This window comes from Heteronotia binoei, chromosome 3 (genome assembly GCF_032191835.1).
Source record: "Heteronotia binoei isolate CCM8104 ecotype False Entrance Well chromosome 3, APGP_CSIRO_Hbin_v1, whole genome shotgun sequence".
NCBI lineage: Eukaryota > Metazoa > Chordata > Lepidosauria > Squamata > Gekkonidae > Heteronotia > Heteronotia binoei.
In genome coordinates, this window is record NC_083225.1 from 169115463 (window position 1) to 169139488 (window position 24026).

Consider the following 24026-nt stretch of genomic DNA (forward strand, 5'->3'; position numbering starts at 1 on the left):
GAGTAACTGATCCTTGTCCTTAGACTGCATACTGAGGACCTACTCGGGCAAATCATTGAATCTCAGCCTTGGGTCCCCATCTGTTAAGAGGAAATAGCAGCAACTCTTCCAGTGGAATCATTGTGAGATTGGAATTATAAAGCACTTTGCGTGACTGAATTGCCATTTAAAATGATAAATAGCCATAGTAGGTCCAAGAAACATCCCGCAGTAATAACCATGAAGCCTTACTGCTTCCAGTGGACCAAATAATGAGCAAATAAAATAACAAGGGATTAAGAAGAGTACGGGTCATAGCCAAACACCATAAACTTCTCTGTCCATCTGCCATTACTCTATGTTTTTCTGTCTTTCTAAAGCTCAAGTTGGCATACATTCAGATATTAAATCACAATAAAATAATAAGCAACCATCTAAAGAATCATGGAACAAATCCATATGGAGTCTATACTGAGAGGAGCTGTGGCTAGGGTTGCCAGCCCCCCCAGTGGAAATGGGGGAACCCCCACTTTCAAAGGCTCTTCCTTGCCACCAGCCAGCTGGCTAGCAGGGGGTGGGAATCCCATGTCCCCAACTGACCTTTTCAGGACTACTTCAGCTTCCAGGCCTATTTCTGGTTGGGGACAATGCTCTGGTTTTTGGACAAAACTCTATGGCAGGGATGGCCAATGGTAGCTCTCCAGATGTTTTTTGCCTACAACTCCCAGCAGCCCCAGCCATTGGCTATGCTGGCTGCGGCTGATGGGAGTTGTAGGCAAAAAAAACATCGGGAGAGCTATCATTGGCCACCCCTGCTCTATGGTTTGAAGCCAAATTTATTATAGAGTTCTGTCCAAAAGACTGTCACCCCAACTGGAAGTAGGCCTGAAAGTGGACATAGGTCCCAAAATGCCCAATATCACTTCCAGTTTTCTGGAAGGATGTCAGGAGACAGCCCCCTCCCTCACTGGCCAGGTAAGTTGACCTGGCAACTTTAGCTGTGGCTCAGTGGTAAAATATTTGCGTGGCATGCGAAAGGTCCCAGGCTTGATTCCTGTTGTCTCCAGTTTAAATAATCTGGTAGAAGGTAATATGAAAGCCTGAGACCTTGGAGAGCAGCTGCCCATCAGAGTGGACAATACTGACCTTGATGGACCAAGGTTCTGACTGAGTATAAGGCAACTTCATGTCACTCATAAGTACAGCTGAACCTTAGTGGTTGCGTAGGTTAATATGAGAGTGGGCAGTCCTTAAAGTACGCATGCTTTAACCCATACAGGGCTTTAAATGTCAATACCAGCATTTTGAATTGGGCCTTAAACCAAATTGAGAGCCAGGTTAGGTGGAACAAGACTAGAGTGGTATTTTCCAAACAACCAACTCGAGCCAGAATTTTGGCCAAAGCATTCCGCATCACATAAGAACATAAGAGAAGCCATGTTAGATCAGGCCAATGGCCCATCCAGTCCAACACTCTGTGTCACACAGTGGCCCCCCAAAAATTATATATATACACACACACATATACACACTGTGGCTAATAGCCACTGATGGACCTCTGCTCATAAGAACATAAGAACATAAGAGAAGCTATGTTGGATCAGGCCAACGGCCCATCAAGTCCAACACTCTGTGTCACATGCTCCATCACATGTAGCTTCAGGACACTCTTCAAGGGTAGTCCCATGCAGAGTTCGTGCCATACCACCACACTCGCAAATTCGTCAAGACAAAGACCAGAGTTTGCTCAGCACCAACTAAATCACTATTCCAGAACTCAGCCTTCAAAGAAACAGACTTCCTCTGAGGGTGTCTACAACTGTTTCTCTTGCATCACTGAACTCGTACACATTTGAGATTAGCATACGGATCAGTAAAATGCCTTCTAGGGGATTTGCTGATTCTTTCAAACAAAAACAAAAAACCCTGTAATAACTTTTCTCCTATCTTGCTAGTCCATCATTTGAATTCTGCTGCATTACAGGCCACATTGTTGTTCTGTCCTACACAAGCAGCAGGCTCTCTCCAACCTACACTATATGAAATTGCAAAGATTAGTGATGCTGCTGAAGCTCATAATTTCCTGATTGGATATGTATTAACACTTGTTTCCAATCTGAGGTGAACATTACTCTGAAATGTTCTTCCCCAGTTTGGATCGTAATGAAGGCACAACCCACCCAGCTTTGCTTTTTTTGGTAGCTGCAGCAGCCACGACAGGGATATTTCCCACACAGAACTTCGGGTGCTACTGTAAAAGCATTGCAGCAAGTTCTAGGAAGGCTGGGGAGGGGAGGAAGCAACAACAAAGATTTCTTGCCTCTGCTATTGTTGGTGGTGGATGGTTATCGTTATTGGCTTGTGAAGAGTCTACAGAAGAGCTGAAGAAGGTGTTCAGGCCGTACCATGTCCCTCAAATGGAGTTGGAATGAACCAAGTTGTTTTCCAATATAGCTTAATATGATCAAAAACTGAAACACCACTCTGATACGGAAATGTTAAAGCATTTGGGTCTTGTTTAGTTTAGAGAAAAATTTGATGGGAAGGGGATGATGGAGGTTTATCAAATGATAAGTGATGTGTAAAGAATAAGACTCTTTTTCTTCCTTCCTATAAAATATTTACAAACCCATCATTCTCCCAAGCATCCAAGGACGCAGGTGAGTAAGAGCAATATAGAAACAATTTGATAAAGCAATAAACATTGAAACAACAGATTAGCAAAAGGTTTGTAGGTAATATAACACAATGATCCATTTTGTAGCATACCTTGGAAAAGGGTAGTTCCAATCCTCAGTGTATAGATGATTAAATAAATTCCTTCACATGAGCTTGTGCATGTGATATGAGAGATCTAAGTCAGCCTGCCTGAAATTAATTGCTTATTGAATCACAAAGTAAACGAAGTTAGAGGCAGTTCAGGAAGATGATAATTACCTTGTTGATCAATCAGGTGCATCAAGTATGTGCCCTGGACTGCTCAGCAGCTTTTGATTATTTTAACTCACTTTTTAATCACAGCTCATATGAATGGAACTGGTTTCTACATCTTAAAAGTTCCTCAGAGCACAGACATTATATGTGCAAATGTGGAAACAAGACAAAATACCAGAAGTATGGGAATGGACTCTGAAAGTTATGCAATGGAGTGAAATGGACAAACTTATGAGAATCTTAAAAGAACAAGATTTAGAGAAATTTAAAAACGACTGGGGAAAGTTTCAAAAATACATTGAAAAACAATGGAATGTTTAAGGACATTTGGTGATCTTTGACAATGGTTAATCTTTATTTATTTTATTTTTTATTTATCTGGGATTTATATCCCGCCCTTCCCATCGAGTGGCTCAGGGCGGCTTACAACATATATAAAACTAACATAAAAGTATAAAATTACACTTTAAATTAACAATTCACAATATATAATTAAAATTTAAATATAATTTAAAGAAATGATGTATGGATTACAGTTTAATATACATGATTATTGGATTATAACCTTTTTTCTTTTTCCCAATGACTAAGAAGAAATCATGAAGATGGATTATAACCTTTGAGTTTTTCGGAGAAAGATTTTCTAATAGACAAAGTTTATTACCTTATAGCAAACTAGATTAAATAATAATATGGGGACGTTTGATAAGGGGGCATGCACTGCTGGGGGTCACAAAAGGGGGGGTGGAGAAAATGTTATATATGTGTACCAACATTTAATGACAAATGGAGATACGTTATTACAATATATTACAATAAATTGTTTTTTTTTTAAAGTTCCTCAGAGCAGTCAAGATATCAAGTGGACAATGCATTTTACTAAGGAAAACAAAACATTCAAGTCACTTCCAGCTTTTTGAGTCCCCTAGCCATAACAAAATTTAAAAATTACTATGTATGAGAATGAATGAAGGCACCCCACAAAAGTGAGTTACTTATTTGATTTTTTAAAAAGAACTTTCATGGTTTTCTTTTTCTGAGAGCCCCTTTGACTATACATCTCTAGCTAAATGTCCCCCCTTCCTCCACTACATTGACTCTGGTGCTTTCTATGGTTATAGTCAGAGGGTAGCTGTGTTGGTCTACAATAGAACAGCTAGGAAAGTTGAATGGGCAGGGTGAGCAAGCAAAACCATGTGGCTATTCCCGGTGAGTGTGTGACTCATGTGAAAAAGAGAGAGAAGCCAGTACAGTCCCTCTGTTTTGCATTGGTTTCAGAAGCCGTATGTACAGTAAAATGGAGTTAACTAGAACCTCATTATGGTATAGAGGAAAACTCCGCCCCCTAGGCTACCCTCCTTTCCTTTCCCTGTTAGCCTGAAGAAGTTGTTTAAATACAGCAGATGGTTACATTCAGCAACTCCCATGAGTAAATTTTCCCAGTGAGATCACAAGAGTATGTGCTTGCAAACTGTTTATTTTGGCTGCTTTATGAGTGTGGGTCTGTGGGTGTGTGTTCACTTTCATTTAGTGAAAGTGAAGCTGCCGGGGAGATGAGAAAATGAAGACTGTATTCAGGGGAACAGCACTACTGTATTTTATTTGTTTTAGGAATGGGAAAGTCTCCTGCCTCCACCCCCAAAGTCTCCAGGCTCCACCCCCAAAGTCCCTAGATATTTTCTGAGTTGGACCTGGCAATCCTATCTTGCTTAATAAAAGCAAACATTTTCATCTTTAGATTTAAATAACATTCAGTTTTCATTCCCGACATTTATATCTTAAACATTAACCATGCCTCATCCTGTAAGTACTTCCACTGGAATTACAATGAGAATGCTGCCAGTAGGATGAGGAGCCAGCTACTGAAAGACAACATGCATGTCATTTTGTGTATACTGATCAAATAAACCAGACCTTGTACTGAAGCTGTATGAGTAGGACCTTGTGTCCTTGCAGAATGATTGAAACTAATGCCTTACTGAATAGATTTAGTCATTCACTAGCTAACTTCAATATGTTAGGAGGAATTGTGTACGTACTGTCACATGTGATATATATGGGCCTGTAATATTTAAGACACCAAGAGCAGGATGTAAAACCAGGAAAAATGCAATAAAGACAGTCTGGGGCAGACTGGGAGGTAAAATCAGCCCTGGAAATTTAATTCAATTTAACTTAATTTTGGGATTTATATCCTGCCAAGGCAAGCTCAGGGCGGGTAACAGCATAAGAAAATATACATCAACTTCATTAAACCATAAAAATTCATCAATAAAAACAATTTACAACCTACAATATAACAACAGTAAAACCAGATGGCTAGATTCCTTAGATCTGTTCAAGCCTACTAATGACAATTTAATTTCAGGCACTTAACATGATAGCAAAAAGGAGCAGTCTGGGCCAACATAACAGCATATAGTAGCATACAGCATGCAGCAGCAGTCCCAGTAAAGGACTTCACCGAAATGCCTGGCGGAAGAGCTCTGTCTTGCAGGTCCTGCAAAACTGCAAGAGATCCCGCAGGGCCCTGATCTCCTTGGGGAGCTCATTCCACCAAATAGGTGCCAGAGCTGAAAAGGCCCTGGTCCTAGTGATGGCTAACCAAAAGTCCACCCCCCCCCAACAGAGAGGGGAGGGAAGGAGCAGGTTTGCTGTGGCTTCCACCCATCTTGAATCACTTACATTGAGTGGGGTAAAGCTGCTGGCTCGCAGTGGTGGTGGGCCCTACTCAAATGTTTTTTGTAGGGTGGGGGCCACTGGGTCCCACAAGGGGTTGGGGCTGGCTTGTGGTGTCAGCCCCTCCCATCCCTTTCCAGCTGCTACCATCTCACATACTTGAAATGTAACAGAGAACTGTGGTCTCTGAGGTCCATTTAATCAAGTTACCAGGACTTTCCTTAATAATTAGAGATTAGGTTATGTTGTTCTAAAGAAGGAAAATACCAAAATTCTAAGCAATATCATTTACTTCTACTGGTACACATGTTAGCTGCAGTGGTTTCAAAAATTATTTCCAGATTTTTTGTTCATCAAATGAAGGTTCCAGACCTAAGCTGACTAAGCTTCGAAACCTGTGCTTGCAAACTCCAGGAGTGTACAACTTGGGATGTCCCAAGTCAACAGCTTGATTCGTCCACTGGCTATGTATCAAGGCTCTTACTGTGTCGTCTCAGGCAGGCTGCCAATATGAGATTTTTCAAGGTCCAGCTGGGCCACTACACATGGCGAGTAGGCAGGGCTTTTTTTGAGCAGGAATGCACAGGAACGTAGTTCCAGCTGGCTTGGTGTAGGGTGTGCGGCCTAGTATGCAAATGAGTTCCTGCTGGGCCTTTTCTGCAAAAAAGCCCTGTGTGAAACAATGGTGATGTCAGGGGGTGTGGCCTATTATGCAGTTGGGTTCCTGCTGGGCTTTTTCTACAAAAACAGCCCTGCTGGTAGGACTACAGCTCACTAGCCACATAGATCCTTCCTCACAGCAGAAATCAGAGACCAAAGCAGTTTTGAGTAGGAATGCTGCAAACTGCACCATAGAGGAGGCAATTGGTTGTGAGGCAATCACTTTGTCTGCCAATTCACTTAGGCAAACACCACCAAACAGGGCACAAGCTGAACCGGCCAGTGTTTGAACATCCCTAGTTTTGAACAGGATCAAAAGGCACTCCACACAGAAAACCTCATACAATTGCGAACTATATGAATGAGCTTCCAACTAACAGGCACCTATTCCACAGCCATAATTACTAACGATGGTGTTGAGTATTTACCCTAACCGCTGGAAGAGGTAACTGTGCATTACATCCAAACCATCACACCTCTGAGAAGAACTAGGTGTTTGGTGGTAGACCAAGTCTCAGAGGCCAGGTCAATATTGGACTACTGAAAAGCAGAAAAGGGAGAAGGGACAAAAAATAAAAGCTGTGAAATGAAACTTGCTCCCCCCAGCCACTTTCTCCTGATGGGATTCCTGATCACATGTATGTTGGGGGAAATGAATAGCAGGGGGAAATAAATGAGAAGTGGTGAGCAGGGGAATGGTTAAGTATACCGTCTCCTCCCAGCTGCTTCTCCCCTTTAAACTGTGTTTTCCCTCCTCATTTTTCAGATGCTTGGAACAGGCTAATGAGGTGTTATAATTGGGTTCACCATTCAACACAAGGAAGAGGCGAGGTGGCAGTGATCGTAGCTCTTTTATTGTGTATAGTATGGTATAGGGCTGCATTCTAAGACTGGAGAACTGGGCCAAGGGGGCCAACTTATATACACTCAGGGCTCCCACACAAGCATGCTATTGGACCATTCAAACCAGCAGGGCGCCCGTGATTGGAGCCGGGCAGCAGGGATTTGGTTCCTACTGTCCATTGTTCCCAAGTCCCCAAGCTCAGTCCTACAGGCTCCAATGAGCCAGGCAGGAACACATTAAATATACACATTTCAGTTTGTATACACAACAGGTGTATTACTTCTTTATTTATAGTAGTAAACAAGGTCAGAAAAGCACCTGGGAGACTTGGGTTTGAATCCCCATTTGTGCCATGGAAGCTATTGGGTAACCTTGGGCCAGTCACACTCTCTCAGCCTTGCCTGCCTCACAAGGTTGTTGTGAGAATAACAAAGAGGAGAGGAGAATGATGTAAGGCATTTTGGATCCTCACAGGTGTGAAACAAATGAATTAAATAAGATTTGGGTGTGCTGCCATAGAGCATGATTCAGTTCTTTCCTTATTGTACCCTGGGGGCTGAGTGGTACTAATGTGGGAAGGAATCCACCATCACTTGCCCTGCCCTTAGTGTGATACCTCACCTTCAAGCTTGCCTTTCAGAGATCCCATACAAAAATTCATATGCAGCCACTTCATCTTTTTGCAAGCAGAATATGATGCACAGGCGCACATATTAAATTAGCTAATGAGACTGTTGTATTTCAGAACCCTACCGTTTCCAAGTGGAAGAATTTTTAAAATTATTTTACCTCTTCCTCATCTGCACTGGCACTAGTTCGCTGTTTTCTGCAAGTCTTAGAAGCTTTCACAAAGGCTAATATTCAAACACAGCTGGAAGAACAGGAGGTATAATACATGGCTGAATATTCACTTTTCCTCTTGAGCCTTCAGGCTGTGTCAGCAGTAGTTTTGGTTTAAAAGTACATTTTATTCACCTCCAAGATGATAAAACCTATATATTTCAGCTGCCTTTTTCAGGGTTTGCATAAGGGATTAAAAGTATATATTTCCTTTGATAACAACGTGTCACTTGTGACAGGATTAAAAGGAAGTTAAATACATGTGTGTTAAATTAAGTCTATGTAGAAGAGCTTGGGGGATAACTGTTATTGCATTTTCACACAACAAAACATAAAGGTCATGTGCTTGAATTGCTCCCTAGACTAGACTTTCTTATCTTTGGTGGAAATGTAATGTACCAAACATAAAGTCCCAACCTTAGGACACTGAAAACTGCTGAGAGCTTTGCAAAGAGACAAAGCAAATAGCTGGATTAAATGTTTTTAGAAAATAATACAAAAAAATAACTGCTCTCTCCCTCATCCTATTCCTTTTCTTTGCTCAATTCATTTCCAGTCAAATCAGCAGATATTATTTCTCTCACAAGAGCCTCTCTGTTTGCATCACATAAACCAAAAGATCACATTTCACAGGTGCAGGAACTTCTTTAATCAGGTTTCACAGACAGCTGTTGAGATGGGAGTTTGAAGAGACCTTCCACGGGACAGGGAGGACTGGGCAAGGGCATAAGAACAGGATGCAGGAAAGCATGCTCTGATCAGGTGTAGCCACACCAACAGAATGTCCCAAGACAGGAGTTTGACTTGACAGAAGGTGTTATGTGATCCCAAGCCAATCAGGAGTCTGGGCTGTGAGCCAAACAGCACCTGGGATATTCTGTAAAATGGCAGAGATGGGCAGTTCAGAGGTTTGCAAGGAAGCCAGCTGGTTGAGACCAAAGCCAATTCACACTTTATATTTCTAAACTGGAGAACAAAAGGTATTGAAGTTTAAATGTCTGCTGCCCCTTTAAAAAACACTCAAGAAGCAATAAGATCAGGATTGTTCCATGTTTCATTGCAGGGAAGAATGAATATCTGATTTAAATACACATGTACCATTTAGAATTGGGTAGTGCTGTACCATCGTTTTGGTATTTAAACTATGGCTGTCAACTCCTGGTTGAGAAATATCAAGAGTTTTTGGGGTGGAGCTTGCGAAGCACAGGGTTTGAGGAAGTGAGGGACCGCAGGGGACTATAACATAGAGTCCACCCTCCAAAGCAGTCATTTCCTCCAGGGGAACTGATCATAGGGTTGTGCTAAAAAATACCTGGAGACTAGATCTGGAAGAGGGCAGTGTTTGGGGAGGGAAGGGGCCTAAGCATGGTACAATGCCATAGAGTCCACCTTTTAAAGCAGCCATTTTCTCCAGGAGAGCTGATCTCTGCCAGTTGGAGATCAGTTATAAAAGCGGGAGATCTCCAGGACCTCACCTGGAGGCTGGCAAACCCTGATTTGAGAACCAATGTGGTATAGTATAGGACCTGGAAGACCCAGGTTCAAATCCCCACTTATGCCATGGAAGCTCACTTGCTGCTGACCTTGGACCAATCACACTACCTCAGACTAGGGCTGCCAAGTCCCCAGTCCGAGCTGGGGTTCCCCCACCCAGGAGATTCCCAACCCGCAGGCTCACATTGGGCCAGTGGGGGGAACCTCCCCCGACATCGCCAGCATGATGACATCACCTGGAAGTGACATCATCGCCCTAGCAATGTCATGTGGCAACCACTCTAGACGTTTCTGGGAAAACTCTATGGTTTTCCTGGATGTTCTAGCCATTTGGGAGGGGAAACACTATGGTACAATAGGTACCATAGAATTTCCCTCTCCCAAATGGCTAGAGCATCCAGGAAAAACACAGAGTTTTCCTGGGACCGTCTAGAGCAGTCGCTGCGCAACGTTGCCGGCCCAATGATGTCACTTCCGGGTGATGTCATCATGCTGCAGCACTGTGCACGCACGAGGAGAGTCCCCTGCTAGGGGCTTAAATGTACTTGGCAACCCTACCTCAGACTAACCTAATTCACTTGGTTCTTGTGTGGATAACATGAAGGAGAGGAGAATGGGTCCTCAATGGGGAGAAAGGTGAGGTGTAAATGAATTAAATAAATTAAAGCTTAAATACTTTTTTGGAGGCCTTTTTTGTAGCAGGAACTTCTTTGCATACTAGGCCACACATCTCTGATGTAGCGGCCAATCCTCCAAGAGCTTACTGTAAACTCTTGGAGGACTGGCTACATCAGGGGTGTGTGGCCTAATATGCAAAGGAGTTACTTCTACAAAAAAAGTGCTGCCTTTTTGTATCCAGTTTCAAAATGTAAAGTACAAATAGGAGTTTAAGGGCTCTGCTTTTTGTTCTGGGGAAGCCAGCATAAGACGCTCGTTTTATATGTGCCTGCTTTTGATACTGAATCTGAAACAACAGTGCACATTGCTGACATGAAAAACATACCCTAAAGTGGAAATGATTTTTATTTTTCTTGTTTGTTATAACCCATGGATAAATGTCAATGTTTATCATTTTAGGTCTGCCAGACCTTCACCTGTGATTGCCCTTGAGAATACTGAAGGTTACTGACATGTTTTATTTAAAGCAATATTGAGAGAGGAAGTAAGAAGGGGGGAAGTCATGTTCCTCTTGATATTAGATAATACGCTGCCTTTTCAGAGTGTGTTTGTTCTAAAAATGTCAAAAGTGTCCACAGCACAGAGATTCTGTGAGGCACTTCCTGGCTATTGAACAGGTGTGGTGAAATATATTTGACTGTAGTACATCTGTGCCACCATTTCCTGAGGGTTTCTTCCCCCCCCCCCTCCCCGACAAAGCTCACAGCACAAAGTCACAGGAATTTTCTCTGTAATTTAATTCAAGTACATTACAACCTAATGCATATTTAATGACATAATGAAACAGTCTGTTAAAAAGAGAGAGACCAGAGATGTGAAGGAAGGGGGGGTGGGGTAAAAGCAGAGGAACATTGAAGTTAACAAGAGCCAAAAGCTCTTAAAACTATGGGGCCAAATTCATTGTCCCTGTCAATCGATTGTTGCTTGCTCTTGGCAAGCAGGCTTGAGGATACCCTACAGTGAATCTGAGTAATGATTTCTTTGGTGTCCATTGTTACTGGAGACACCATATACAAATGCCTACAGGGGAAAAAATACCATTGCTAAGAAAAGTCAATGCTATATCAGGCTTGCCAGAGCTCAGAATAGTGTCTCTGCAGCCTCTCCGATAAGGCAACAAGCCACTACCCTCTTCCGTAACCATTTGAGTAAAAGAACCACTACATGCAGTCTGGTGATGATGTGCTTCAAGGAAGGAACTGGGAACCAGTTAAGAAAAATACTCATTCTCAGGAGGAGGAGGAGAGGCCAAAGACTGAAGAAACTAAGCAATCACCCAATGATACAATAACTGACTACTACCTTTTGTGCTGCTGCCCTCAGTGTCTTGAAAAAAGGATATGGGGAGGGCTACATACTCTGTCCTGTCTCCACTCTGTGTTATTCTTATATTCAGCTTTTCAGTCATATTGGCTCACATGGTGTAGTGTTGGGCTCTTCCATGCATTTTACACCATCATGTGACCTCTACTTTTTAATGCATCAGTCTTCAAATCACATGCTTACACAATGCAGCAAGTAAAAAAAAAAATTCTTTCCAAGTCCAGCCTTCACATGAAGAAGAATCACATGGTACAGCCATATCAGGACATGCACAAAAAAGCCAATCTATAAATCAACTCCCTTCTGAGTCAATGTAAACTTCTGCTATCCATGTTGTTTAGTGTATTTCATGAAAGACTTGGGGGACATCAAGGCATGTTTTTCTTTGCCCACAATTTACATCAATGATGTTTACTATCAAGGACACATATGTCATATCCACAATTAATATGGTTTGTTAATCTGAGCAACACGGCTAGAGGATGGGAAACTTGTTGCTAGGCTGAGAAGCTCCATGACAAATGTAGCATACAGATGAAATCCAAGACCATGATTGGATGTTCCCACCCCATTCCAAAGGGGAAAAGACCAGACTAGAAAAGAGACCCTCTCCCTTTCCAATATGAGACTTATACAATACCTTCAAATGACGAAGCTTTATTATGCTAATCCAAATCCTTACATTATAAAGCATCCCAGCTGTTTTTGGTGACCCACCAAACCTCCTGCTTTTGTTTATTTATTTTCTGCCAGTCAAAAAGAAGGGATTTCTACATATCTGCCAAGCCACAGAATGGAGGCGGGGGGAGCAGGTAGAACAACATGGCTGCTCCCAGTGGCTGTGACAGCAGCCTAAATCCTCTGTTGGTTGCACACTCTTTTCAGAGGTCATTTGCATAGGAAAGGTAAACTTGAACCTTTGGTTGCTCTGTGTCACTTTGTAGAAGTTGGAAGTTCAGCAACTCGTGAATAGAGATGTCAATCCCCAGGTGGCAGCAGGCCCTCCCCCACTTCAGAGTTATCAGAAACTGGGGGGGGGGGAGGGAAATGTATGCTGGGCACTTCATTATTCCCTATAGAGATCGATTTCCATAGGGTATAATGGAGAATTGATCTGGGGTATCTGGGGCTCTGGAGGGGCTGTGTTTTGAGGTAGAGGCACCAAATTTTCAGCATTGCATCTGATGACTCTTCGCAAAATTCTCTCCATGTTTCAAAACAATTGGACCAGGGGGTCTAATTCTATGAGCCCCCAAAGAAGGTGCCCCTATCCTTCATTATTTCTAATGTAGGGAAGGTATTTAAAAGATGTGCAGTTCCTTTAAATGTGATGGCCAGAGCTGTCTGTGGAGTTCAATAGTGCTTGTCAAAACTTTGCTTATGGCCCCACCCCCAAAGTCTCCTGGCTCCACCCCCAAAATCCCCAGATATTTCTTGAATTGGACTTGGCAACCCTAGACAGTACAATGGTAGAAGAGACGTGGAAAAGTTTGCAATATCCGCTCATGTCAAAGGAATTTAAAAGAACCACACTCTTAGCAGTGCTTACAGGCCCAGAATAAATATTTCTTCAAGGTAGCTTTCACTCCTCAAAAGAACTGTGTCCTTACAGGGTTTAATCCTATATCAGCAAAAAGAAGGAACAGCCTCTTCCTTATAGAGCATAGGTTTGCCAACTCCAGGTTGGACAATTCCCAGGGGAAGATGAAGTTTGGAGAGGGGAGGGACCTGTAGGGTTGGCAGCCTCCAGGTGGGGCCTGGGGATCTCCTGCTTTTACAACTGATCTCCAGCTGACAGAGATCAGCTCCCCTGGAGAAAATGGCTGTTTTGAAGGTAAGACTCTAAGGCATCGTACCATGCTGAGGCCCCTCCCCTCACCCCACCGTCTCCTGGATCCACCCTCAAAGTCCCCAGGTATTTTCCAATACAGACTTGGCAATCCTAGACCTCAGTGTGGTATAATGCCATGGAGTCCACCCTCTAAAGCAGCTTATTTCCTCCAGGGGAACTGATCTCTGTAGCCTGTAGATCAGTTGTAATTAGAGGAGCTCTCTAGGCCCCCATGGAAGTTGGCAGCCCTGTTAGAGAGTGACACAGAAACTCCTGGCTATGCTCTGAGAAGCATAATCTTTCAGACATCCATCCCATATATCTCATAGCTGTAAAAGAAGAACAGATATTTTATCATTACCTGTGGAATTGTTACTGCAATACTGTAACAGATTTATGCCTAAAAGCTGATGTATTTACAACAAATGCTATTGAACAGCATATAAATCTTGCTGAGGTGTCAACTTTCTTAAGCTACATTCCACAGTCACTATTGTCACTCTTTAAAAACCTGTGCATAGAAATTTCTGTTTTACTAGACAGTCAATGAATAAATATGGATATACTGATACATCAAACTCCTCGTTCCCAAGTCTTATTTACATGGAAGCAAACTGCATTTAAATTCATGGTGGTGGTGGAAAGTGCCATCAGGACAAAGCTGACTTATGGTGAACTCATAGGGTTTTCAAGGCAAGAGATGTTCAGAGGTGGTTTGCCACTTACCTCTGGATCATGACCCTGGTATCTCTTGGAGGTCTCCCATCCCAATACTGTTCAGGACTGACTCCACTTAACTTCTGAGATCTGATGAGATCGAGGTAGCTGGGGCTATCAAGGTCAGGGTCCCATTTAAATTAGTGGAACATAATTCCAGGTAACTATCTCTGCATCACTGAAATGCCGCAGCATGAGTACAAAAAATGAACGTGAAGGTTTGCAAATGGACAGATCCAACAACTGGTTGTTGCATGTGCCCATCAATGATGTATTCTCTCCCTCACAGTTAGCTGGTCACAGTGATTCCAGTCATGCAAATAAGTCCAGAAAAACATTTTTCTAGTCCATTTGTCCATACCTATATGTGTTTAGGTACCAGTGGCCTGAAAGTACCAAAATAACCAATTCAGAAGCATTAGTTTTTCACCAACACAGAAATACAGAGCTGGAAGGAATCCCAAGAGTTATCTAGCCCAACCCCATTCATAGGCTTCCCAACCTTCCACTGGGGACAGGGTTTCCCCCAGTTTTGGGGCCCCCAACCTGCAGGCATGGAGCTGGTCAGTGGGGGGATCCCTGCCCCCAAACAGCTCCATTGCGCCTAACGTGCCTATCACAATGATGTCACCTGGAAGCAATGTCATCACACTGAGCATATCACAAGGGGATGCTCTAGCAATATGGGTTAAAAACTCTATGGTATCACAAAGTTTGTACCCAAATTGCTAGAGCAGCCCTGCACAATGTGCCTAGTGCGATGACATCAGTTCTGCGTGACATCATCATGTCATGCATGCTTTGCACACATAAGAAGATCCCCCCCACCAGGAGATAGGTAAGACCTGGCAACAATGATAAGTAAGACCCATGTACAATGCAGGGAATACACAACTATCCCCTTCCATTCCCAGTGGCACCTGCTCTATGAACAACGAAGGCAAAACCCTCCACAATCCATGGGCTAATCTGGCCTGGAGGAAAATTCCTTCTTGACCCCAAACTGGAAATTGGTGTTACCCTGGACATGTAAGAAATGGTTACAAAAGCCAAGCACTGGCTCATTCCTTACTGCCTAAATCTGCCTAAATTCATAGTGAACCATAGAATCAGCTTTGCTGTCAGATGGCCATCTAGCCTCTGCTTAAAAGCCTCCAAAGAAGAAGAGCCCACCAACTCCCAAATAAGCCTGTTCTACTGAAGAACCACTTGTCAGGAAGTTCTTCCTAATGTTTAGCCAAAAACCCTTTTGATTTAATTTCAACCCACTGGTTCTGGACTGATCTTTTGGGACACCGAATAATAACTCCATTCCATTCTATGACAGCCCTTCAAATACTTGAAGATGTCTATCATACTGCCTCTCAGTTGTCTTCTTTCCAGGCTAAACATACCCAGCTCCTTCAACCTTGCCTCACAGGACTTGGTCTCCAGACCCCTCACCATCTTTGTTGCCCTTCTCTGGACACATTCCAGTTTATCAACATCCTTCTTTTGTGGTGCACAAAACTGAATGCAGTACTCCAAGTGATGTCTAACCAAAACAAAATGATACTATTACTTCATATGTGATCTGGACCCTACACTTCTGTTGATATAGCTGAAAACTGCATTTGCCTTTTTTTTTTGCTACCAATTGCACTGCTGACTCATGTTCAGTGTATGATCTACTAAGATCCCTAGATCCTAGAACAACACCCAGGTGAATTATTATTTGCAAGCCCTTCATTTTCTATGTGCGTGCTCTACCTCACTCACATTTGAGGAACAGCATGGGATAGGAGGGTGCATCAGCAGGCATGTAGCCTTCTGCTATGCTTGATATTTCCTGAACCACAGCAACAATGCAAATGATTAGTACATTAAGGGACCACTGTTTAATCCCATGGCTCAGTGGCAGAGAATCTGCTTGGCATGCAAAAGGTCCCAGGTTCAATCCCTGGCATCTCCAGTTAAAGAATCTTGGCAGTAGGTGATCTGAAAGAAATCTGCCTGTGAACCTAGGGAGCTGTTGCCAGTCTGAGTAGACAATACTGACTTTGATGTATTAAGGGTCTGATTCAGTACAAGGCAGCCTCCTGTGTATAGCCTGGCTCTGATAGCTGGCTCTGAGAACTTTACCCTCAAAGGCTGGAAGGTTTTCTGATAGGTGGCACCTTTTTGGAGAGCCAGTTTGGTGTAGCGGTTAAGTGCGTGAACTCTTATCTGGGAGAACCAGGTTTGATTCCCCACTCCTCCACTTGCACCTGCTAGCATGGCCTTGGGTCAGCCATAGCCCTGGCAGAGGTTGTCCTTGAAAGGGCAGCTGCTGTGAGAGCCCTCTCCAGCCCCACCCACCTCACAGGGTGTCTGTTGTGGGGGAGGAAGATAAAGGAGATTGTGAGCCGCTCTGAGACTCTTCGGAGTGGAGGGCGGGATATAAATCCAATATCTTCATCTTCTTCTGTGGAATGCCTTATTGCTGTTATTGTTTTAAATCTGCTTAAAACCTATCCAGGAATTGGTAACTGGATGTTAAATATCTTATGAGTTGTTTTGTTATCTGTTTTGACATAATCCCACTGATTTTACTGATGTTTAATTGAATACTTTTAAATGTGCCAAGACATTTTTGTTTATGAACTAAATTGGTGGGATATCAATTTCAAAATAAATAACCATTATGCTGTAAAACCAGCATGTACTTCTCCAATCCTTGTAGTTATTGCCATTTTAAATTCTGTATGCTGCTTTGAGGATCCCCTTTGATAGAAAGCTGAGATACAAATATCCTAAACAAACATCCTGTTTGGTTCCATGTTTTCCCCACTTACTCATTCAGAATTCTTTCACCGAAGATTCCAAGTGGACACGCTCCTTTTTTGCCCCATTTTATGTTCACAACTGTGGGATGGGCAAATCACAAGCACCTGGAGTAACCAACTAGTTTCATAGTTAGGATTCGAACTCAAATCTCTTGTTCCAGGAACAGCATTCTAATATAGCTATTTATATAACAGCTAGGATTAGATTCATTAGTTACTCCTGTGGCTCTTGTTCAATGCAACCATTCACAAGCCAGATCTGCCCATAAAGTCAAGCCAACGCTGTTCTCTGCAAAATATGATCTCTAAATCAAAGGACAAATCTAGCTCATCACCTCAGACTAATGAATCCTCTCTGGGGGCAAAAGTGTTTGATCTCTTTCACTTCCCCTTAGCAAGCAAGAAACTTTTTTTGTGTACCTACAGAGTTTCTGACAATTATTTATCACCTTGACCTTCCTGAGATTGCCTTGGCCGCACTAATAAAAACAGTTTCCTTCACCTGCGTTTAGTGCTCTACAAAAATGTTGTATATCTGAATGAGGCAGAAATATTACAGTAATCTATAATCCAGACTTCTTTTCCAACAACAGCAAAAACCACAGTTTTTCCTGATGCAGAATGTGGAGTTATAATTATTAATTTTACAGCACTGCACTAAAACCAAGTCATTTTCACATGGCATTCTGCGGAAAACTCCAGAGAACCTCACTTTCCTCAACACCTGAAGCTGCAAGCCTGACCTGTGCTCCACATGAACTGCTTATATGTCCTAGAACATACCCCAGAATGTTCCACAGCACACTAGGGTTCCAAAGCAGATGGGCAGCAGCTTTCCAGGGTCTAAGGCAAAGGCCTTTCACATAACCTACTGACTAGTTTCTTTAACTCGAGATGTTAGGAACTGAAACTTGGACCTTCTGTATGCAAAGCACAGGTTCTTCCACTGTGCCACAGCACCTCCCCATCACCCTGCCAACAAAAGTCGGTATAGCCAAAGCGATGGTATTCCCAGTAGTAATGTATGGCTGTGAGAGCTGGACCATAAGGAAGGCCGAGCGCAGAAGAATAGATGCTTTTGAGATGTGGTGCTGGAGAAGACTCTTGAGAGTCCCTTGGATTGCAAGAAGATCAAATCAGTCAATCCTAAGGGAAATCAACTCAGACTGTTCCCTGGAAGGTCAGATGCTGAAGCTCAAATACTTTGGCCACCAAATGAGAAGGGAGCACTCCCTGGAGAAGATCCTGATGCTAGGAAAGACAGAAGGCAAAAGAAAAAGAAAAGGGGGCGGCAAAAGATGAGACAGTGTTACTGATGTAACAAACACGAATTTGAGCAGACTTCGGAGGATGGTGGAAGACAGGAGGGCCTGGCGTGACTGTCCATGGGGTCGCAAAGAGTCGGACTCAACTGTGTGACTGAACAACAAGAAAACTATACCAAGGACATCTTAGAAGCACATCTTTTCTATTTCTTGCAACTCACACTGGCAAAGGCTCTGAGCAAATGGAATTTTCTTATACCTTCAAGAACAGCAGAAGGGAGGGCTGAACATCTTGCTAGAGAGAAAGCTTTCCTCATCTTGTGATCCTCTAGGTTAGTAAAATAGGGGAGTGGACTGAAATGATACCTAATTGAATCATGCACAATAAAATCCACGCATCTTGAGAGATCAAGGTATCTTTCTGTGTCCTTTATCCTTTTTTTTTTACGAGCTTTTTTGGCCTGATCACTGTTTAGGGACAGAATAAACTGAGGGGAGAAACCAAGTAAATTTAGTTTATTAGTAACAATTTTTAACCAGCTAAATTACTCTGGCCCATTTATCTGTGACTTGTACCATCACTAGAATCATTGTCATATTTTGCTTTAAAAAAATAACCATGCTCTCCTACTTTAAGTAGCCCAATGTGGAAAAATATGTGCTGCCAACAACTAACATATCTGATGAAGCAAGTTTTGAACTTTTGAAAGCTTATATTCCAAAAATCATGTTGGTCTCTAAAGTAGTACTGGGCTTGAACATAGTTTATCATAACATATATCAACCCAAGAATTGATGATTATAACTTAAGTCACCCATATGAATTCCCAGGGCTTTCTTTTGTAACAGGAGCTCCTTTGCATATTAGGCCACACACCCCTGATGTAGCCAATCCTCCTGGAGCTTACAGTAGGCCCTGTACTAAGAGCCCTGTAAGCTCCTGGAAGATTGGCTTTAGTGAGTCAAAACTTCTTTTGTCAGATACAAAATAGTATATGATGAAGTGAATTTTGACTCAAGAAAGCTTATAATCTGGAAAATTTTGTTGATCTTCACAGAGCTACTGAACTCAAACTTTGTTCTACTACTATAAACTAGGTCCGGCCCCTCCCCAGCCAAGCCGGCTTGCCGGCGCTTAGGCTGGGGGCCGTCTTTGCCTCCTTGGAAGGAGGAAGGGGCGACATCACCCAACATACGGGTGCTTGTTTCGGCGCGGAGCCGGGGCTATATAAGCCCTGGCTCCCGCCCCTCTCCACGCAGTTTGTTTTGGCTCTCTGTGTGAGAGCCGCGTGCTGGTCGCAGCGCGGACGAGGCCTTCGACGGAGGACCGGTGCGACGGAGACTGCTGCTTCGGGGACGCGTGCTTGCCTTGCGGCGCTTGCGAGGCTGAGTCATTTCTTTTGTTGATTAGCGCGCGGCTTGGGCAGTAATCGGACGGGAGGCCCGAGTGCGCGAAGCTAGCGAGGCGGCCCTTGGCCTTCTCTAGCCCCTTGGTTGCTTAGGGGCCGGATTGGGGGGGGGGTGATTTCTGGCGGCAGCATGTGCCAGTCATTCCTTCCTTTCCCCTCGGTGAGAGGGAAGTGCGCAGCGGCTCCTGTTAGGGGCAGTTCGCAAGCGGCTGGCCAGTGAATGGTTGTTCCTTGCCTCAGAGCAGGCATTGTTGGTGCGGCCCGTAGCGGCCTTTGGTTCCTTGGAGCTAGCTGCTCCCCCCCCACACACACACATTGGTGAAGGTTTTTATTGCAGGCCCGCAGGGAGCAGACATCTGCTTACCACTCCCACCCCCTCCCCTCTTTTGGCTGGACTGCCTGAGACCTGTTCTTGGGTGCACAGGGCTGGTTTTTTCCAGTCTTTCCCCCCTCCCCTTTTCTCTTTGGTGGGTGCGGGGAGCCAGCGGTCCATAGGGCGGCTGCTTGGTTGCTAGACTGTGCCTCTGGCCTTTGGGGAGGTGTGCTTTTGGGGACGCCCTCTGCCTGCATTTTCTTAATACTTCACCTGTTAGTGGGCAATGGTAGCTTTGTGTGCAGATACTGTTATTGGTGGCTTGTGTTTATAGAAACACTCGGGATGGCGCCAAAAAAAAAAAAAGGGGGGGGGGAGGGCTGGGCAAGTCTTAGGGCAAACAGCCCGCCCGCCCACCCCGTGGTTGGGGCCAGTAAGGTACCCCAATTGAGAGAGCCAGTTTGGTGTAGTGGTTAAGTGTGCAGACTCTTATCTGGAGAACCGGGTTTGATTCCCCACTCCTCCACTTGCACCTGCTGGAATCGCCTTGGGTTAGCCATAGCTCTGGCAGAGGTTGTCCTTGAAAGGAGCCCTCTCAGCCCCACCCACCTCGCAGGGTGTCTGTTGTGGGGGAGGAAGGTAAAGGAGATTGTGAGCCGCTCTGAGACTCTTCAGAGTGGAGGGCGGGATATAGATCCAATATCTTCTTCTTCTTCTTCTACCCCGGTTGAGGAGCCTGGGCAAGGAGCCGGCCATGGCTTATCCACCCCCCCCCCCCACTCATCCTTCTGGGTTGACGGGCGATGTGGCTCATTTTAATTCATTGTAGCGTCTCTGTGGGCATTATCTGGCGCCCAAGTAGGGCAGGGAGTATCCAAGGGCAAGCAGCCTGCCCGCTCGGCCCATGGGCGGGGACAGCAACCATGCCCAGCCAAGGACCCAGGACAAGGGGGTCGTGTCCGGTTGGCCATCATGAGACAACTGGAGGGGCTTGAGCAACAAATGGTTGCCACAGGGGCTTCCATATCGGAAGGACGTCGCCGCGCTCAGGGCGGTCGGCGCAGTTAAGCACCCCCTCCCCTTCCTCTTTGCACTGTGCCAGCTGGTGGTTGGGAATGTTGGAAAAGCCCCTCGATGCTGAGTGTTAACGCTGCAGTACCACAGTCCTATGCTCTGCTCATGATCTGAGTTAGGTCCCTGGCGGGGGCCGGGTGTTCGGGTGGCCGGCTCGAGGTTGACTTAGCCTTCTACCTTGTGCGGCTTGGGGTCTTGCCTGATCTTTTCCCCTAGTTAGGCCGGGTGGCTACTGTGTAGCTTAACCTTTTGGGCACCCAGCCAGTTATTGTGCCATTTAGACTTGATGGGGGAACTGGGACCAGCTGGGAAGGTGTCCCTCAGTTATTGCTGTGGGCCTGGCTGCGGATTAGAGGTGCCTTGATGGCACCCATGATAGAGCTGGGCAGGTCCAAGGGCGATCAGCCTGCCCGCCCGGCCCAGGGGCGATGCCTGCAGCCCGGCCTTGTTAAAGAGCTGGGTCAGGGGAATTGGGTCTGAAGGGCCATTATGAGCCGGTTAGAGGCCCTCGAGCAGTAAATAGTTGCCAAGGGTGCTCCCATCTGGGAGGGGCATTGTGGCGCCTCTTGGTATTCGGCGCCGCTAGCTTTTGAGTTGGTGGTTCTGGCCCGCTTTGCTACTGCATGGGGCGGCGCACCTGGGCTCGAGCCGCAATTGGAACTGGACCAGGAGGATGGCCTGGACGGGCGTCTGTCAGGTGATCAGGCTGGCGACGGCGCGTCTGGAGGCAAAGTGCAGCAGACCCCAGGGGGCTGCAATGCCCTTGGTATTGGCGGTAAGCTCCTGTTGCAGCAGACGCAGGGGGGCCCTGCGGTCCTATTCGAACGCCCCCCCCCCCGGCGTCGGGTGGTGGGGCTTGGGGCACTGGGCGGTCCGTGTCTCCCGCTGAGCAGGAGAGTTCTGAGCTGCCTTGGGCTTGGGGCATGCAGGGTGTGCCCCGCCCCCCCATGGATCCGCTTTGGGTAATTTGGGCTTACTGGCTGTGGATTACAGGCTGCCCTGGTAGTGACACCTGCTGTTCCCATGGTGTCGTCTCTACCCTGGCTTTTGCTCTGGCGTGGAGCAGTGGTATGCATGTGGCGTGGAGCAGTGGCATGCACATGTGGGGGGGCGTGGCCTAAGCACGAGGGTCTGCTTTGCGGTGTGGCTCAAGCCTCCTCCGCATGTATTAGGTCAAAGCCGTGGCCTGGGGCCAGGCTCCCCGTCGGGGGAGGTTTCGGATCCCTTATCAGGGGCCTAGGGCCAATTTTCAGCTGTAATGGACGGGTCTTGAGCACGTAGTTAGGGTAAGAGCGCCAAAGAGCGCCAGGAAGGCAGGATCTTAGGACCCCCTTTTGGTACACAGCCTGTACCCACATTGTGCGTATTTACCCCAAGGGTGGTGCCTAATAAAGCGCCAGGGGAATATCGCCTTATTCTTCACCGGTCCTACCCAAGAGGGGTGTCGGTGACTTATGGAATTATGTTCGGTTGAAGTACACTTCCTTTAACCAGTCGGTTAAAGTACTGTGTGGTTTGTGGTGTTGGGGCAGCGTGGGCGATATGCCATTGGGGCGGCATTTCGCCTCTTGTCAGTTCATCCTTAGGATTATGAGTTCCTGGTTTTTGTTTTGTGAGTAAATCTATATGGATCGGGCCCTCCCGATGGGGTGCTCGGTCTCCAGTGCTGTATTCAAGCGCTTTGGCTCCTTGGTGGAGTGGGTGTTATAGGATAGGACCGGGTTTAATGACATGGCGCACTATTGGGGCGCCTACTTTTCGTCGGTCCAGCTGGTACAAGGTGATGCGCCTGGTTCTTACATGCTTTTCAGGAGTTGGACATCAAGCTGGGGGTACCTTTGGTGTATGAGAATACCGAGGGGCCCAGTACGGTGCTTACATTCCTTGGGCATTGAGCTCGATACCCACCAGTGGGCAGTTCGGCTGCTGGTGAAAGTGGTTGATGACTTTAGGGGCCGGTTTGCTGTGTTTAGTGGGCAACGCAGGGTGTCGCTGCTCTAATTACAGTAGGTGGTTGGTCACCTTAACTGTGCATGAAAGTGGGGCCACCTGGTGGGGCCTCTTTGAGGTGTATTTGGGACGCCAGGAGCTCCTGCTTTGGACAGCGGGTTCAGTGTGGTCCCGCCATTTTTGGAATTGTTTTTTTTTTTTTTTTTTTTTTTTTTCCCCAATTCTAGTGGCAGTTTGGCGTTGGGGTGAGCTACTCGCCGACCGGTTTGGACTTGTCTGGGGCTTTAACATGGCGGTAGTACATGCTATCAACCCCTTGACTTCTAAGTCGTGTGGGTGACATACCCGGTTAGGTTATTCATACTTCGTTACTTCCGGTGGAACATTTGATTCCTGGTAGGGCATGTGCCCGGAGGCTGCAATGGGGCGGTGAACGCTGTGGTGCTTTAGGCAGCTCGCCCCGGAAGTTGACTCGCGGCCGACGTCATTCCTCCCAGATCTTTGGCAATTTGGGAAGCTGAAGCTGGTAGGCACATCCAGCTGGCTTTGGCACCTAGTACCAGAGGGGATCATGGTAGAGCGACTTTCCTATTCAGGAGCCGCATGGGGCCGTGGTGTTGCAGGATTACTGGCCGATTTCGACGGCTCATATTATGTAATCCTGCGTGTTGAAGAGTGACAGGTTTGGAGGCAAGGACTATTGGGGGCCAACTGGTGGCGTTTGCCTTTATTGGTAGAGCCCATGGGTTGGCTGAGAAGACCTACTAGCAGAAGGGCATATGACAAAGGGGCTTCCCAATTCCGGGCATTTGGGAGCACCGTGGGACCGCATGTTAATTGACTGGTTCTGTGGCACGAGTTATGCTCTTCCCCTTTCGGGACTGCGCTGCTTCATGCGGCCTCGTTGAGGGCCTGTTTTGGGCACTATGTATTAGCTAGTTAGTTGTGCAGTCTAATTACTGACACTGCGGGACGGGCGCCCCGGGACGTGATGTCAACATTGGTTGGCCTGCAGAGGGCGGCAACCTTTTTGAACTAGGTGCGCCCATTGATTGCCTGGGGGGCATTTTTGGAGGGCGAAGGTTTTTATCGCCTCCTGGTCATGACTTGTTCTGACGAATTTTCTTTTTTTTTCAGGTGCTGTGGCTCGTAGTCAGAGGCAGCGTGTTCTCATCTGCGCGCACAGCGGGGAGTTCCAGGTGGCCCCTCAAGCCATGTGGTCTCCAACAGGC

General features: G+C 45.6%; 1 protein-coding gene across 8 annotated transcripts in view; it reads right to left on the minus strand.

The window, feature by feature from the left end:
• GRIA4 (glutamate ionotropic receptor AMPA type subunit 4) overlaps window positions 1–24026 on the minus strand; it is a 343665-nt gene that overhangs the window by 259887 nt on the left and 59752 nt on the right. The gene's annotated exons all lie outside the window — the stretch shown is intronic.